Source organism: Phyllostomus discolor, chromosome 4, assembly GCF_004126475.2.
Source record: "Phyllostomus discolor isolate MPI-MPIP mPhyDis1 chromosome 4, mPhyDis1.pri.v3, whole genome shotgun sequence".
Taxonomy (NCBI): Eukaryota; Metazoa; Chordata; class Mammalia; order Chiroptera; family Phyllostomidae; genus Phyllostomus; species Phyllostomus discolor.
Genome location: NC_040906.2, coordinates 187,508,811 through 187,524,752, shown reverse-complemented (window position 1 = coordinate 187,524,752; position 15,942 = coordinate 187,508,811).

Genomic DNA, 15,942 nt, shown 5'->3' with positions numbered 1-15,942 from the left:
TTTCTCCTCTTGCAGGTTATAGAAACAGTAGCTGATTTTCCCGACCTTAAAACATTAATTCTCCCACTTGCCTAGAAGTGCTCCTCTCCTGCCTCTTCATTGGGTACCTTAAACTTTGTTACATTCTCCTTCCCCATGGGCTGTTGCTAATCCTCATAAACTAAGGGGTTTGAGCAAAGGCATTTGACAAAGCACTCTAGTACCACTTTATATTCGGAAAATGAAAAACAAGTGGTTAATAAAATAGACTGTGGGAAATGAAGGCTGTTCAGAGACTTGACTGGTCGAGACCCGCAGTGGTTGTCAAAGCAGCAACAGAGCTGTGACTTCCGGGGAGGGCCTGGGACTGCTACGGGGAGTGGGGATCCAAAGGCCTTGCTTTACCGAGAGAATACATAGTGCTTCAATTATGAAATCCAAATGGAAATCAGGTTGGGGAGGAAGCAGCCATTTATACAGTAACAATGGAGAAAGAATTTGAGCTAGATTTTGCTGGATATTAAGCTCAGACTCTGCTTAGGTTGCAGAGGTTAAGTATGCCATTAGATTTGTTTTAATAAAAACCAACCAACCAACAAACACACCAAAAACAGGTCAGGAAGAGTGAGGTGTGAGACTTTTCTACCGGAAAAGAGCTGTTGCTGGTGGGGCCTTCTGGGAAGCAGGTGCTGAGATGGAGATTAATGTGCAGGAAGTCTGCTGGGTTTTCCCACAGGATAAAAGCGGGATAATTCCCAGGAGGGAGTGAAGCAGGACTGAGTGAGGGAGAGGGTGGGCTGTGGCACCCACTCCACAAGGGCCCCAGTGGGTCCCACAGGGAGCTCTAAAGCTGGGATTGTCCCCCAGTGCTCCAAAGGTGCTGACTCTCATTCCTTCACATCCACCCAACACTGGGGAAGGGGGCATGGTCTTGAACAAGGCGGCCTTCTTCGGCCCTGAGCAGTGTTCATGTTACAGAACAAAAGAGGGGCCTTGGGCGATAGACTATTATCGAAAGGAACTCCCCAGGTTCGTTATGTCCGCCGCCTTATAGGAAAGACATCTCTCAATGCCAGAGATTCGTGAAAAGGAAAGGAAATGTTTATCTAATGCTCTACAGACTTAAAGTAGTGACCTAATGTCTTCATCAAAATCCCAAAGTCCCTTAAAACACCCACAAACACACACAGTCCTTCCTTCCCCTTTTGCCCAGTCTGGGGTACCGTATCTCAGGAAAAGAAATAGAAGTCTGTGGCTCAGGCAGCCCCCAGTTCTTCCCAGTAATCCGTCTTAGCTGGTAGGCCTCCCTCGGTTCCTGGTACCATCAGCTGTGTCGCTGGGGTCTCTGCTAAAGCTGGGTGGTGGGGGTCCCCACTCTGGCAAAGCTGCGTGGTTCTCCCTCCAATGGCTGCTACGTCTCCATTTAAATCCCCGCGCCAATCTTCCTCTGCAGCCCCATTTCCGACTCCGCCCACAATTGGCTACACTTGCCAGCACTCTATGAGTGCTTCCAGCTTTACTGGGCTGCCATCCTGAGTCTGGGAAGGCGTGGCCCCATGGTGTGGAGCCAATCATCTCCAAGCTCCCACGTAGGCACTGTAACTCAGGGGACTTGCCCCCAGTTCCGTCTTGGTGAGGTAGTTACCGTCACTCTCCTGGCTCAGAGTAGGCCACAGTTATTTAATGTATCTATGTAGCCAGTTAAAGGTCATAGATATGTTAAATGACCACACCAGAAGTTAGCTGCAAAGCTGTTGCTATGCAAAACAGCTGTCAATGGCCCTGCTCCATGTGTCCATTTCCCCAACCCACACCTGGGGCAGGGGGTGGGGGGTTTCTGATATTTCCTGGACACCTTGAGTTCTTGTCCCCATTTCAAAGCCCTATTTGGGGCCCTCCTCTTGGCTGCACCCTGTTACATTCATAGAGATTTGTCAGTTCCAAAGGCAGGTCGGGTGTAGCATCATAGCCCATTTCATGACAAAGGACACGGGTACCCAAAACGTGGCAGGGCCTGGCCCACCTTACATTCCAGTTAGCTGGAGTAGCTCAGAATTCTTAGTACTCATTTTCCTGTCATTGCCCAGGCTAGTTTTTATACTTATTTTCTTGAAAAAAATTGCATTAAAAAAACTGGGAGTAGGGAAAGGTAGGAAAGCATTTATATCTCCAAACATCTGCCCCCTCCAGTGTGACCCCCCCGCCCCCCAGGTTTCTGTGTGGGTGACCTATGGTTGGTGGGTCACAGCCTTGACCTTTTTCTTCATTGACATGGCTTATGCTCACAAGGGCTTGGAAGCATTAAACAGTTATCACATCTTGGCGGCTTTGGGGATGAAGGGAAGAAGTTCTGGAAATGTGCCTGAAGAACAGAGTGACTTCTCTGGGCCCAAGCTCTTCAACAGTAAAATGGGGAGACCAAATGGAGTGTGCCGCGAGGTCCCACGTACAGCATTAATATTCTGTGGCTTACGAGCTGGGGAAGGAGACGTCATCCTAGGGCACTTTGGTGGTCATTTCTATGTCTTTGCTTGCACCAGATGTTCCCCGCTGCGGTCCCGGCCGCGGTCTGTGGGCAGCTGAGAACTTCTGCTGTAGTACTTGGGAATGGGCTGTAACTTACCTTTTAGCTCTCATTTTTTTTTTCACATTTAAGAAAATTGTTGTGCAAGTACAGTTGTCTCCATTTTCCCCTCACCACTCCCCCACCCCAGCCTCTCATTTTTAATGGCACTTATTATGTGTCAGCTCCTGTTCTCAGTCCTTTCCACACATTGTCTCACTTAGTCCTCATAACCCAAAGTGCTACTGTTATCTTCATTCTATAGATGAGGTACGGGGTATGGGAAGCCTAAGTAACTCTCTGAAGTTCTCACAGCTGTAAGTGGAAGAGCTGGGATTTGAACCCAGGATTTTCAAACTCTTATTTTTAAAAGAATATTTATTTTTAGACAGAGGGGAGGGGAGAGAGAGAAGGAGAGGACATCAGTGTGCGGTTGCCTCTCATGCTCCCCCTACTGGGGACCTGGTTCACAACCTAGGTATGTGCCCTGATAGGGAATCGAACTGGCAACCCTTCTGCTTGTAAACCCGCACTCAATCCAGTGAGCCATGCCAGCCAGGGATCAAACTCTTCTTTTTAACCTTAGGTAACACTGCCCATAGTATGTTTTACTTGTGTAGGCTTTGCTTACTTCCAGAAAGTATTTAAGGCAGTACACAAGGGTATGTATGTAAAGCCTTGTAAAGTAACAGGCAACTGAAAGAGGGGGAAAAAAAATCCAAAATACCAAAACCAAAACCAAACCAAAAGAAAAACCTCCAGGCTGCAGTTTTCCATATTGGCCACAAGGGAGCAGTATAGCATTAGAGAGAGCCTAGGCTGATAAAAATGGCTAACCTGTTGATCTATCACTTTTGGATACCAAGTTTTTAGAAGTTACAGACAAAATGGAGTTAGATTTAGTATGACTTGCAAAAGAAGCCTAGTTTCTAATGACATTATGGATTATAAATGGCCCTATCCTTGACAGATCTCAGATTACTCATGTCAGACTAGTTCAATCCTTTTCCCAACAAATACTAAATATTTCATAAAATTCAAAGATAAAAGCAACAGATAGTGTTGCTTAATCGCTAAACTTAAAGATTGCAGTGAGGCTCCCATGAATTCTGCAGTTTGAATGCGGCCATTTATTTCACTAGCAGGGAAAAGCACAGTCTCGCAGTGAATAACAGGACCACAGTGTTTGCGTCTATCCCAGTGAAGATTGCTAAGTAAAGTGGGGGTTTTTTTGTTAGGTGTACCGTAACCCCTACATGTAAATATCTGTTTTTAAAGGTGTTGCAGTTGTTTAAAAGGTCATTGTCCCTTCATTTTTCTTCTTTTTACACTAGCCCAACATCTTCCCGTAGCTGAGATAAGCCCTGTTGCAAGTCATTCAGAGAGAGATAGTAGAGGGGCCACCTGCTGTGCCCCAGAAGGGTCCCCGGAGTGGGACAGTGCTCTCTGGTCCACGATGTTCTGGCTTTCACTAGATATCTGCCTGGTTACCGTCACTAAAGACCCTTGAGTTCACCCCTCATGGCTGGGTTTTTAGCCTTGACCTCAACAGCTGCTAGCGAGGAGGCCTATGTTTTTACCAACCCTCTTCCCTGGACACCACACAATGTCTTCTTTGTGGTCCTGCTGCCCATGGTCAATGATGATGATAGTTATTAATAGCTAAATTCATTGAGCATTTAATTAGTGCTAGCCTCTGCTCTAGGCACTTTACAAACATTAGTTTGTTAAGTCATGCTCCTTTTTTTTCCTGATGAGGAAACTGAGGGAGAGAGGTTAGGTACCTAAGCCAGGATTCAAACTCTGGGTTCCAGAATCCGAGTTCTTGACTGATAAGCCAGCTCTTTCCGAAGGACGCCACTAAAACCTCGTCGACTTCCAAAGGCAACATACAATTTCTGGCCCCCAATGTGCCATGGTGGCCCAGCTCTGTACCTCGGCACGTGCTGTTGCCACCACACAGCAACTCCTACTCTTCCTTCAGGGCAGGGTTAAAAGAGCTTTTTCTTCAGAAGCCCTTTCTGATCCTCCCTCCCTGCCCAATCCCTCCAGGACGTATGACCATTTCCCACTTTGCTTCCCGTGGAACAGGGCACTTCTCTGCTGCTGCGTTTATCGCAGGCGCAATTGCCTTCCTGTCTGTCTCTCCCCAGGCTATTGGGCTGTTTTGAACAGCATGAGGGTAGAAACTTATTTCGTCCTATATGCAAACAGCAATCATAGACCTCGTGAGCACTTTGATGTGTTAAGAATGGTGCTAAACTAAGTACATTAGCCCCACCCCCCTTGTCTGTAAGACCCACAGTGGATGTCTGAAACCACAGATAGTACCAAATTCTGCATATACCATGTATTTTGCTGTGCATGCATACCTACGATGCAGTTTAATTTACAAATTAGGTAAGAGATTAAGCAATAACTAATAATAAAATGGGACAATTTTAGCAAATAGTGTAATGAAGTTATGTGAATGTCGTCTCTCTCTCACAATATCTTACTGTGCTATACGCTGTACTTACCCTTCTTGTGATGGTGTGAGGTGATAAAATACCTTAGCTCAGCAACTTTCACTTTTTCACTTAAAGGAAGCAATTTATGGCTTCTCCTTGGCATATTGGAATAGGTAACAATTTAAAACTGAAGAACCATTTATTTCTGGAATTTTCTGCTAATATTTTTAGACTGTGATTGACTATAGGTAGCTGATACCACAGCAGGGTATGCCTACATGTCCTGGGCACGTGACAAGTAAACCTGTGGTTTTAGGAACTTTCTGGGATTTGTTTTCTCTGCATTTTTTTGATCTGCCATTGGTTGAGTTTGAGGATTTGAAATCCGTGGACATGGAGGGTTGACTCTATAGGCTATCTCATTTAATCACAACCATCCAAGAGAGAGATTTTCATCTCCATTTTACAGATGAGCACAATGGAGCTCACAGAACTCCAGTACCTTGTCTAAGGTCAGTTGCTTCCAAGTGAAAGAGCTGAAATTGAACCCACATCGTCTGACTTCAGAGCATGCGTGTGTGGCTGTTAACGTCTGTGTTCTTTGCTGACAAATGTGATAGAAAACAGACTCGATATAAATCCATGCAGTTAAAACTACATTTATTGTTTAGTAACAGACTTTTTCCAAAAGCATAAAAAATAATGCGAGTTAATCGCCCAAATGTATATAGCTAGAAGAGCTGGGATTTAAACCAGGGCTGTTGAGGCCTGTGTTTGGGGACAGAGACCTCCCCAGGGCCAGGCCTCCTTGGCCAGGTCTGTTAGGCTGACTGTGACCGCCTGCCTAAGCTCTCTGGGGAGTGGTGAGGTCTTCCACTGCAGTTCAAACCCCTGACCACACTATGGGCCCCAGTGAGCAGGTCTCCGCCTTGTCTGGATTTTCCCTCCTTTCTGCTCGCTCTGGGTTCCAGCACGTGGAAAAGGACTTCAAGAGTAACGATCTCTCCTTTGAAGATAAATTGGACTTCTAGAAATAGCCAAATAAGTGCCAAGCCTGATGAATGAGGGGATGATCAAGCTGGGTGATATCACGATGGGTCACAAATGAAGTGTGACTTGTAAGCAGTTCACGTGGCTTCCTTGCCAGGATCGTAATACGGCTCCAAAGGCGTTTCTGGTTCCAAAAATAGTCTGAGCAACGGCTACCTCGGGTGCACTACCCAGGACGACTCTGGGAAGGACAGTACTCACTGAAGTATAGAATTTCTGGTAAATCAGTCATAGAACTTTAAATCATCAATATGTTTTATGATTGATATTGCCTGGTTAGGTGTTTGGAGCCAAGATTTAAAAAGTTTTAACAGATGGGAGAGTAAAATTTTGGATACAGATAAAAATATTCTTGTCTAGGTCAAAAGCAGGTCGGCTTTGACCAAAACTACTGAATTCTTGTATCATAAATACGTGTTTTCCTATATATTTTTAAAGACATATGGGGCTATTATACCCATTTGTTATTTCCTACTCGAACTATTATGACCAAATTTCATCATTAAAAAAGTAGATGAAAGCAAAACAGCACAGGTGTTAATTCCTTTTCCTTTCATGGTGTACGTCCGCTGCTAGGAACCCCTGACTTCACAAATTGCTGACGCTGGGATAGTCAGTTTGAAGTGAACAGAAACAGTATTTTGCTGAATTCTACCACTCTTTGAGCATTTTCCCTAGCATATGCTGTGCTGAGCATTCGTTTCGTAGTTTTGAGTTTTATTTTGTAAGAATTCCAACTTGATTTCAGATGCAGAGTTTTAGAAAAGCATATGAAAATGGACTCTTGTGCATTCTGTTAAATTGTCCAGAGTGACAGGGGAAGTCATGGTGAAGAGAAAGAGCCCAGACCGGGCACTGGAGACTGGAGAGCTTGTCACTGCTGTGATTCTAATTTAGTGCGTAATATTAGCCAAGTCATTTAACATATTCAAGCTGCAATTTACTTCTCTATAAAATGAAGACTGGAAGAAAAAAATGACACTATTTAGAGGCTAAAATACATATTTTTATATTTTATTTTTTTAGATGTTTTAATGTAGGGGTAGGATACATTGTGGTGGAGGGAAATATACATCCTCAGGGGTGTAGTGGGTGGGCAACTCCAGCAGAGACTGCTGAAACATGAATTTTTTAAAAATAAGTTTTTAAATTTATTTATTTTTAGAGAGAGAGGAAGGGAAGGAGAATGAGAGGGAGAGAAACATCAATGTGTGGTTACCTCTCACGTGCCCCCCACTGGGACCACAGCCTGCAACCCAGGCATGTGCCCTGACTGGGAATTGAACTGGTGACCCTCTGGTTCTCAGGCCCATGCTCAATCCACTGAGCTACACCAGCCAGGGCTGAGATGCGTATTTTTAAAGGCCATATCACTCAATCTGTTGTTGTAGCAGAGCAAATGGCTAAGTGTGTTGACCCTAATTTGTTAAGTAGACAAGTCCAAGAGGACATCTCCATTCTTTATTTTATTTAAAGACCTGAAATATTTTCTCTTGCTCAGTTAATTCATTGCACATCAGTGATCCCTTCAGGGCAACGAAACAAGACACATTTCTGTTTCACAGTCACTCCTCTCAGGTCAGAATCACACTGGTTTGTTCTGGGTGGAAGGTCAGGATGCGAGCTTGAAGTTCTGCGTTTTTGCTTTTATTAATTCATTGATATACACTGGCACCGAACACATGCCTACGAGTGTTTGTGCAGATGCAAGCTGTGTGAAGGAAGGGAATTGTGTCTGCTCTGTTCACGGGTGCATCCCTGGCATCTAGAATAGAGTCTGACCCTAAAGTGCCTACTGTGTTCCAGATGTCATGCTAGGTCCTTGGGATATAATAAAAGACTTCAAATCTCACCCCAATGATGACTTTTCCTTAGATTAACTTTAAATTATCGAAAGTTTAGCCAAAAGAGTTATCTTTAAGATATAACTTAAAGATAAGAGTTTAAGGCTGTAGGTTGACACAGCACTCAGTCAATCTATTCTGAGGATCAAAAACCACTCTAGCTTTGGGGTCATCGCGTTTCTCAGAGGCCTCCCGCTCTCTGCAGACGTGTGCAGTTCGCTTTTTGAAAATACGTAAGAGTTAGATACATGTAGCTCTTTTCCCTTTGACCTAGTCCTAGAATATTCGAGATGCTGTACTTAAATAAAGATGTTAAGATTTTTGGTTCTGAAAAATTTAAAGGGAAATTTACTCATATTATCACAAAAATTCCAACTGTAAGGGAATACGCTATAAGGGAATACACCTGGGATGAGATGAAGACTCCTAAATAAATCCGTTTTCCAAAATAAATCAATAAACAAGCACACACTAAGAGATGTGTAAATTTAAGTTACAGGTAATAGGTGTGATATCTGCTCACAGGGGAGATATTGTACATGGTACAGTTAGAAGATGCTGGGAGATCGTTTCCGCCCTGTGGTCCAGTCAGAGAAGTCTGAGGAAGGCAGCAAGGGAGTCGGAATGTGCCATCTTAGAAGGAGGCGGTCACAGAGCCAGGTGCTTTGAATTCGGGAGAGGAGATTGATGGCAGGGGTAGTGGTTCTCTTCATGAGGAGAGGGGCTGATCTGACGTGATACCCCAGATGGAAGCGCCAGGCCCACAGTGGGGGAGGCAGAGGGACACAGATGGAGGCTCTGGGTCAGGAAGAGCCATGTAGCCCTGAGCGCTGCCCCTGTCGGACTCAGCTATGCCGTGGGGCCCTGGGCCTCCCCGACAGGCTGCCGCCTGATGGCCCTGTGACCCGGTTTTGACTTTAGGTTCCGTGTCATTTGGAATATTCACTTTCAATTGGTTGATGCATTTATTTGTAGTAATGATACTAATGATACCGCAGTTCATCACTTACTATCATGAGTGTACTTGTATTCAATACGATGAAAAAGAAACATGAGCTTAGAATATTTTTATCTAGAAAAATGCTCCAGAAGCAGGGTTGGGGCTCCCTTGTCAACTGCCAATCCCCTGTCCTGTGGGCTGAAGAGAACACCAGCACTAAGAGGATTCAAAACAGGGTCTCTAAAATATTATCAGCTCTTAGTTATCCACCTACTTAGATGTCAAATGTGACCATACAGTGTGTTCTTGGTGAACCAGCCTCAAGACTGCGTAGTTATGTACTCTCAGGAACAGATATGATGGGGGAATCCTGTCGTTTTCTGTGTGTGTGTGTGTGTGTGTGTGTGTGTGTGTGTTACATGCTGCTGAGCTGGCTCGGACTCCCGGCCACCCCCTTAAGTGAGTGATGTCCGCGGTGTCCCGTCCGCAGCAGCCCTGCTCAGCTCTGCAGACTCCCGCCTACGGCTTCTTCTGTGGAGTCAGTCCATCTCGTATTTGGTCTTTCTTTTTTCCTGCCGCCTCCTGTTCTCCCAGCACTGTGGCCTTTTCCAAAGAGCCCTGCCTTCTCACGATGTGCCGGCAGGAGGACAGCTTCAATTGTGTCATTTTTGCCTTTAGACACGGTTTAAGTTTCGTTCGCTCTAGGACCCATCTGTTTGTCTGTCTGACAGTTTCTGCTGTAATCAACCTTATTTCCTCTATCAGCATCGGTTATCTCTCTGAGATGCATTCTTAGGGTAGGGTGTTGTTACAAATGTAGAGAAATACCAGTTGTTTTTGCCTCTAGGGTGCTCCTTCCCTCTCCTGCTTGCCAACAGTCCCTCACCCCCCTCAACTCTGACTCCCTTCTGAACACAAGGGCAGGAACTGCCTAAAGCTCTGGTGACCTGGGAAAGACGGGGGTCCATCACCGAGCTTCCCATCAGTCTCTTCTGCAAGACTTCCAACTGCCTTTTAGGGCTGAGTGGCTTCTCATCACTCTTTTTCTTAACACTCTAGACATCTTAACACTGATTTTTTTAAAGCTTAGAGGTGATAAAGTCATATTATCTAAATTAGAAAATAAAAACATGGGGGAGTCCCTTGCTGACGTGACTGCTCAGCAGTTCATCGTAGTTTATTTCAGCCCTTCTTTCCCCTCCTGTACTTAGCAGGGTAGCCTGGGGTTGGCTGCCTTCTGCTTCTCCCGGTGTCTTCGGGAGAAGAATCCCTTCACTTTCAAGTGTTGTTGGGGAGCAAAGTAAAATCACCGACACTTTCCCTGGGGTTTTGGAGGAGAAGTTCCAAGGCCTCAGCTTCTTCCCCAAAGGGCTTGTTGAACCATCTTCCCAACAAAGGCAGGTTCCCATCCCCACCATGGGGAGCAATGCTCCTTCCAGCTAAGACATTTTTCTTCACGTCGTGATTGCCATCACACTGCACGTACAGTGTGCCATTTTGCTCTTTCATCATCGTCATCTGCACATTCTTCCTTTCTGTTATAGGACTTCCACACCCTCAAGTTTTAATAATTATGTCATATTTCATGGAAGATGAATCCTCTCATGTACTTATTCCCTAAATTGTTGAACATTTAGTTTGTTTTCTCTTACCTGTTGTTTGTTGATCAAAAATGAATATTTTATATTCGTTTATTTTTAAACTTTGTTATTTTGAAGTAATGCTTGGTTCACACGCACATGTACAGATGCAAACATGACCAAAAGACTTACAAATGAAAAGCGCCTCTCCCCACCCCCTCCTCGGACGCGGCCATGGTCATCAGGCCCCACCATTGCCCCAATGGAGGGTGGAAGCATGCTCTCTCTGTGCATCTGTGTGTGCCTTTTTCCTTACGGCTGTGTGGCAATTCACTGGGAGGCTCCAGAGCCGTGCACGCAGTGCCTGGTTTGTGCAAGTGTCTTGCCCTGTGGCTGCTTCCACTTAGAGAAAGGGCCCGATTTACTTCCCACAAGGAGCCATCCGCCTGCTAAGCCACGTGTCTACAGAGCTGCAGGCAGCACAGAGCCGAGGAGCCAACTTTATGGACGACAGCCACGGGGCGCTATAGCGTACGTCATGTACTTAGTTAACTATCTCCCGATTGAAATTCACGTTATTTCCTGTACAAATGACGACCATGCACACTATAAATGACTGTCTCCATGCACATTTGTGTATTAAAGTCCTGAAGTGATACTGCTGATAAAACGGTCATGTGCAATGTTACACATTCACACTGATGAACTCAATGACCAGAGCTGGCTGGTGATGTCATGAGCTGCCTGCTTTGGTGGTGTGCAGGCAGAGGGGACTCTTCACTGAGCATGTGAAGGGCTGTCCAACACCGTTCGGATCTAGAGCCAACTGGCCTGCTTTCGCTGACCCCGGGCAGTGATTTAACATGTTGGCTCTCAGTTTGCTCACGGGGAAACTGAAAGAAATCACAGGCCTCACTTCCTAGAGTTGTTGTGAATTAACTCATACAAAGCTCTTGAAACCACACCTGGATAAGTGCTTAATAAATGTGAGCAGTTCTCACTATCAACATCATCACCATCATCATCATCATCATCATCACCATCATCATCATCATCATCTCACATTACTGGATTTTGGGGCAGGCTCTGTGACCTGGCGGGTCCTTTGGGTTTGGGTAGCATCTCAGGTTACTGGATTGCAGTTAGGACTGACATTTCTGATGAATTCTCCTCTTTTTCCCCTTCTAAGTTGCACTGATGAGCCGCCAACATTTGAGACTTGCTTGGGCTTATGCTGTTTCCTCTCTCAGGGCTGGCGCCCTTCTCTGTGTCTTAGTGAGATCCCAGCAGTACCGACAGTTCCAGACGAGTGAGCACAAGCACATGCGCAGTCGGGCCTGGGTAGATTGCAGTTGTCTGCCTAGTTCTCCGCACTGTCCGTCGCTAAGTTCCAGTTGCAGAGAACTTGCCAGTGAACTGCCACCCGCACGCAAGTGGTGGGAAGGGAGGAGCAGGTGTCCCCACCAACTGACTAATTGGCCTGGCTCTAGACCTCACTTTCCATGTTCTGAAAGGGTTTTGGCAGCGGTAATAAGTCCCAAAGTTGGTTGAATGCTGCCTGTGTGTGAAACTGTTTGCTGCCGTCAGGACTTGAGAAAAATTTTTCCTAAGGGGGATACCAATTTTCAGGATTACAAAGGAAGCAAAAGCACTATTTGCAAATTAACACATGGTCCCAAGTCCTATAAATACAATGTAAATAGCAGGGACCAACGGCAAGCGTGTGGTCAGCCCTTTTCCCACGTGGACACTGTGGCTGAGCTCCCTGCGTTCTCATTATGGTGCGGCTGGCAACCCGGCTCTCTCAGAGCCCCGGGCTTCGCTTGGTGGTATTGTTTATGTCCTTTTTGCAAAGTCAGTGCTGGTGTTCGAAGCAGTCAGATTTTCTGGAAACTGCGTACTTGTTACAGATACCCCGTGCACATTCCATGAAGTCGAGAAGGTTCACAGGGCTGCCTTTAGCCCAAGGGGCCTATTTCAGCGGCTCTGGATCACTCTCCCTGTCTGAGCTCATGTCTGGCCGGCGGGGGAGGGCAGAGTGGGCCCTTTCTGCAGAGCTTTCATTTCCCACACCTTCCGTTCCCCTTCTCTTCTAAGGACCGGAGCTCGGTCTCCTTTGTGCTCACCTCTGAGAGGTGTATGAGCTTGAAGCAGCACACTTCCTCCTCAGTGAGTTACACGGATATTTCTGGGTGGCACAAAGCTCATATGTGGGTGCCGTTTCTTATATTTCTCAGTGACCTAAGCATGGTCATTTCTGTGGTTTGCTTCTGGTTTCACGAGTCTTCGTGAATGCACTTATTTATTTCCACTGTAATACATATCTAAAATGCAATTTTAGAAATGTGTTCTGGTTTTAAGAGAGAACTAGATGTCCAAACCCTTTAGCTTTGTTGGTTTGCTTTTTGATTATTTGATGAACATCAGAATGACCATTAATCTTGGGCAGGAGAAAGTTTTACATGAGAAAACTTAAAAGACTACTGGTTTTCCTGGAAGTTTAAATAATATTACAGAACTGAGTGAGGGCTTTTGTCACACCAGGCTTGTGTCCACTTTGCTGTTGACAATAAAGGGTCCTTTTATAATACTACTACTAATAATAATTTATATTTATAAGCTCTCTACTGTTTGTGAAGCATTCTCACAGCCACATCTCCTTTGTCCTACTAATTGCACTATGAAGTATTAGGTGGAACCACAATAATATGTGGCCTTTTTTGATTAACAAAAAGGGGGGCAATTTCAAAAGGCTGAGCTGAACAGAAGAGGCAGGTACAAATGCCCAACTCCATTTCCACCCTGCAACACAGCAAGTTGAATGACGCCCCAAGGCCAAGCAGGCCGTTAAGTGACTGGAGCCCAGTCTGAACGCCAGGCCTTCTGATGCCAGAGTCTCTGCTCTTCCACAGGCTGCCAACCATCGAGGTCCCTCTGAGAATGAGCAGGCTCCCAGGACCAGGGACTTTCCATTGTAATATGAGGAGACATCTGGGCCAACCAGGATGAGTTAGTGACCTTTCCATTCCCTGTCACCCAAGGGACACCTGGTGCCTGAGGTTGCTGGTCTTCTTGCAGGCTCTCTGTTGATTGCAAGGCCTTCCTGACCACATCTTCTCATGTGGGCACTGAGTCCAAGCCTTTCAAGGCCTCCTGTCCCCTTAATGGTTCCTGTTTTCTCCTTTTCAAGGGTCAGGCTCAAGTCAGAGAGGCCCCTGTTATGGGAGAAAGAGCACTGAACTCAAAATCAGAGGTCTAGAGCCAGCTCCATATTTTACTGTCTGTGGCACTTAGGGCAAATAATTTATTAATGTCGAGTCCCACTGTCCTTGGTTATAAGATAGGGACAATAATTCTTATTATTGTACGTGACAGGGTCACTCTGAGTCTCCAATGAAATAATATATGTGAAAGCAAACATATGAAGAAATATGAACTTACTCATTCACGCTTTGGATGAAACTTTCTGCATCATTGAACTTAGGGCACCCGCCTGAGCTTTCCAGTCTCATCCCTGTCTCTGTGGCTTTGCTTTCATGCCTCTCAGGCCTTTTCCATTCACTGGCTACCCTGTGAGCTAGTCCTGCCCCGGGGATTAGCCATCTGCTAGCCCCTCCGCCCCAACCCTGCCCCGGCCATGGCAGTGAAGCAGTCATTTCTATCCAGAGAGCTCAGCTCTGTATCCATCCTGGTACAATATCTGTAATCTCATTACTAACTAGGTCTGCTTTTCTTGATTATGTGGTAATGCATTATTTCTTTTATAAGAATGTATTCATTAATAGAAACTTTCCTCACAGAGAATTTGAATGTTTTCTGCTTGGCTATTTTTTCTTGCCTGCTGTCCTGTCCTCTGTCTTTCTGGTCTCTGTTCTGGACTCTCCGATTCTAACCTGGCTCCGTCATGTCCTGTGTCTCAGACTTCCCAGTCAAGGGGATCTCTTAGAAGGCCAGTGTTTGAGTTTCCCTGTCAGTTCTTACATGACTACAATAACAAAGATAATCTTGCTGTCTATCTATCAGTAGGGCCAGTGACCAGTGACTTCATCAGCACCATTTTCCTCATCACCTGACCACTCCAGGGGGATTTTTGTCCTTTGACCATCGCTGGACATTCAAGGTATAGCACAGTTGAGACTGCTGTGACCTTTTGGCTGACCCTAAAGTCCTGCTTATTCTTATTTTTAGCTTCATCTGGCTGATGGCCTGTCAGCTGAACAGGATGGCAAATCTGGCCCTTACTTATGGTAAGGCCATTTTCCACACTTTTGTGCATATTTCTAATTCTTTCTCATTGTCAGTCTCATTTAGCTTCTCCCTCACGGTCAATTCCAAGACCCTCATCCTTTGTGAAGTCTTTTCTGACACAGACCACGGCAAGAAGTCTCTTTTCTGTGGGGCCCAGATCAAATGCCGTCTTGCATGTCTTGTCTCCCAACTAGGTGCTGAGCTCCTGGAGGCCAAGGATTGTTCTTATTCCTCTTTGTCTACAGAACACTTTTTGGTGTGTGCTCACTTGCTCAGAAAACAAGGCTGAAAGACAGTCTTACAATGATTGCTTTACTTATTTATTACACAGTTTTTGGTAAAAATCCTTCTCATAACACATTTATAAATTCATAGGTATTTTAAAGGAAGTCCCCTCACAAACCTTAATCATGGGAGTCTTGTTTTTATTCTCACTTCTCAGAAACTTCTCTAGTTTCTAAAATGTGGGAACATGTAGAAACATCAACTTTAAGAAATAAAACTCATGAAACCATTCACAGCTATCCTATCTGGTTTTCAGGTATTAAATCATTTGTTCATTTATTCACTTATTTCATTCAAGAAACGTGTTGTTTTAAGTGTGAGGTTTTCAGCAACAAATAACACAGGGATTATATTCTCAAGTTGCTGAAAGCCCATTCAGAAGATATACACAAAACCAGTGGTGAGAATGCTGAGTAATAGGTGCTATGAGAAGGTGGTACGGTTGTCCAATGCAGTACAGCCAGATCACACAGAAGGTGTTGTTATGTGAATTAGAGAAGTCTGGGCAGGGTGCATTGGGAATGAGAATTCCTAGTGGAGGGGCCTGCACGAGGGAAGGCTCACGGGTGGGAAATAGCATGTGGGCTTCAGAGACCTGCAGGTGTTTGGAAGGATCAGACCCAAGAATGGGGGAAGAGGTGGCGGGGGGAGGGTGGGATAGTGAATGAGAGAAGGTCATAGGGGTTGGAAGGGTTCAGATAATGAGGACCTTAGTAGTCTAAATGAAGGAGTTGAATTTCACACTGAAAATCCACAGGGGGATCTATTAAATGATACAAAAATGTTAATTAGGTTAACAATCTAGAAAGACTTCTAGGTTGGCAGAGTGAATTGTATTGTAGTATTTCAGATGGGAATTATGAAGCTTTCCCATCTGAAAAGCTGGATATGAGAAGTGGAAATGGGTGGAGTGAGTATCTAGAAGGTAGAATCAATAGGGGTGAGAGAGGAGGGGGAATTAGGGAGAGTTTCCAGATTTATTTTTGTTTGGTTGACTAGGTGG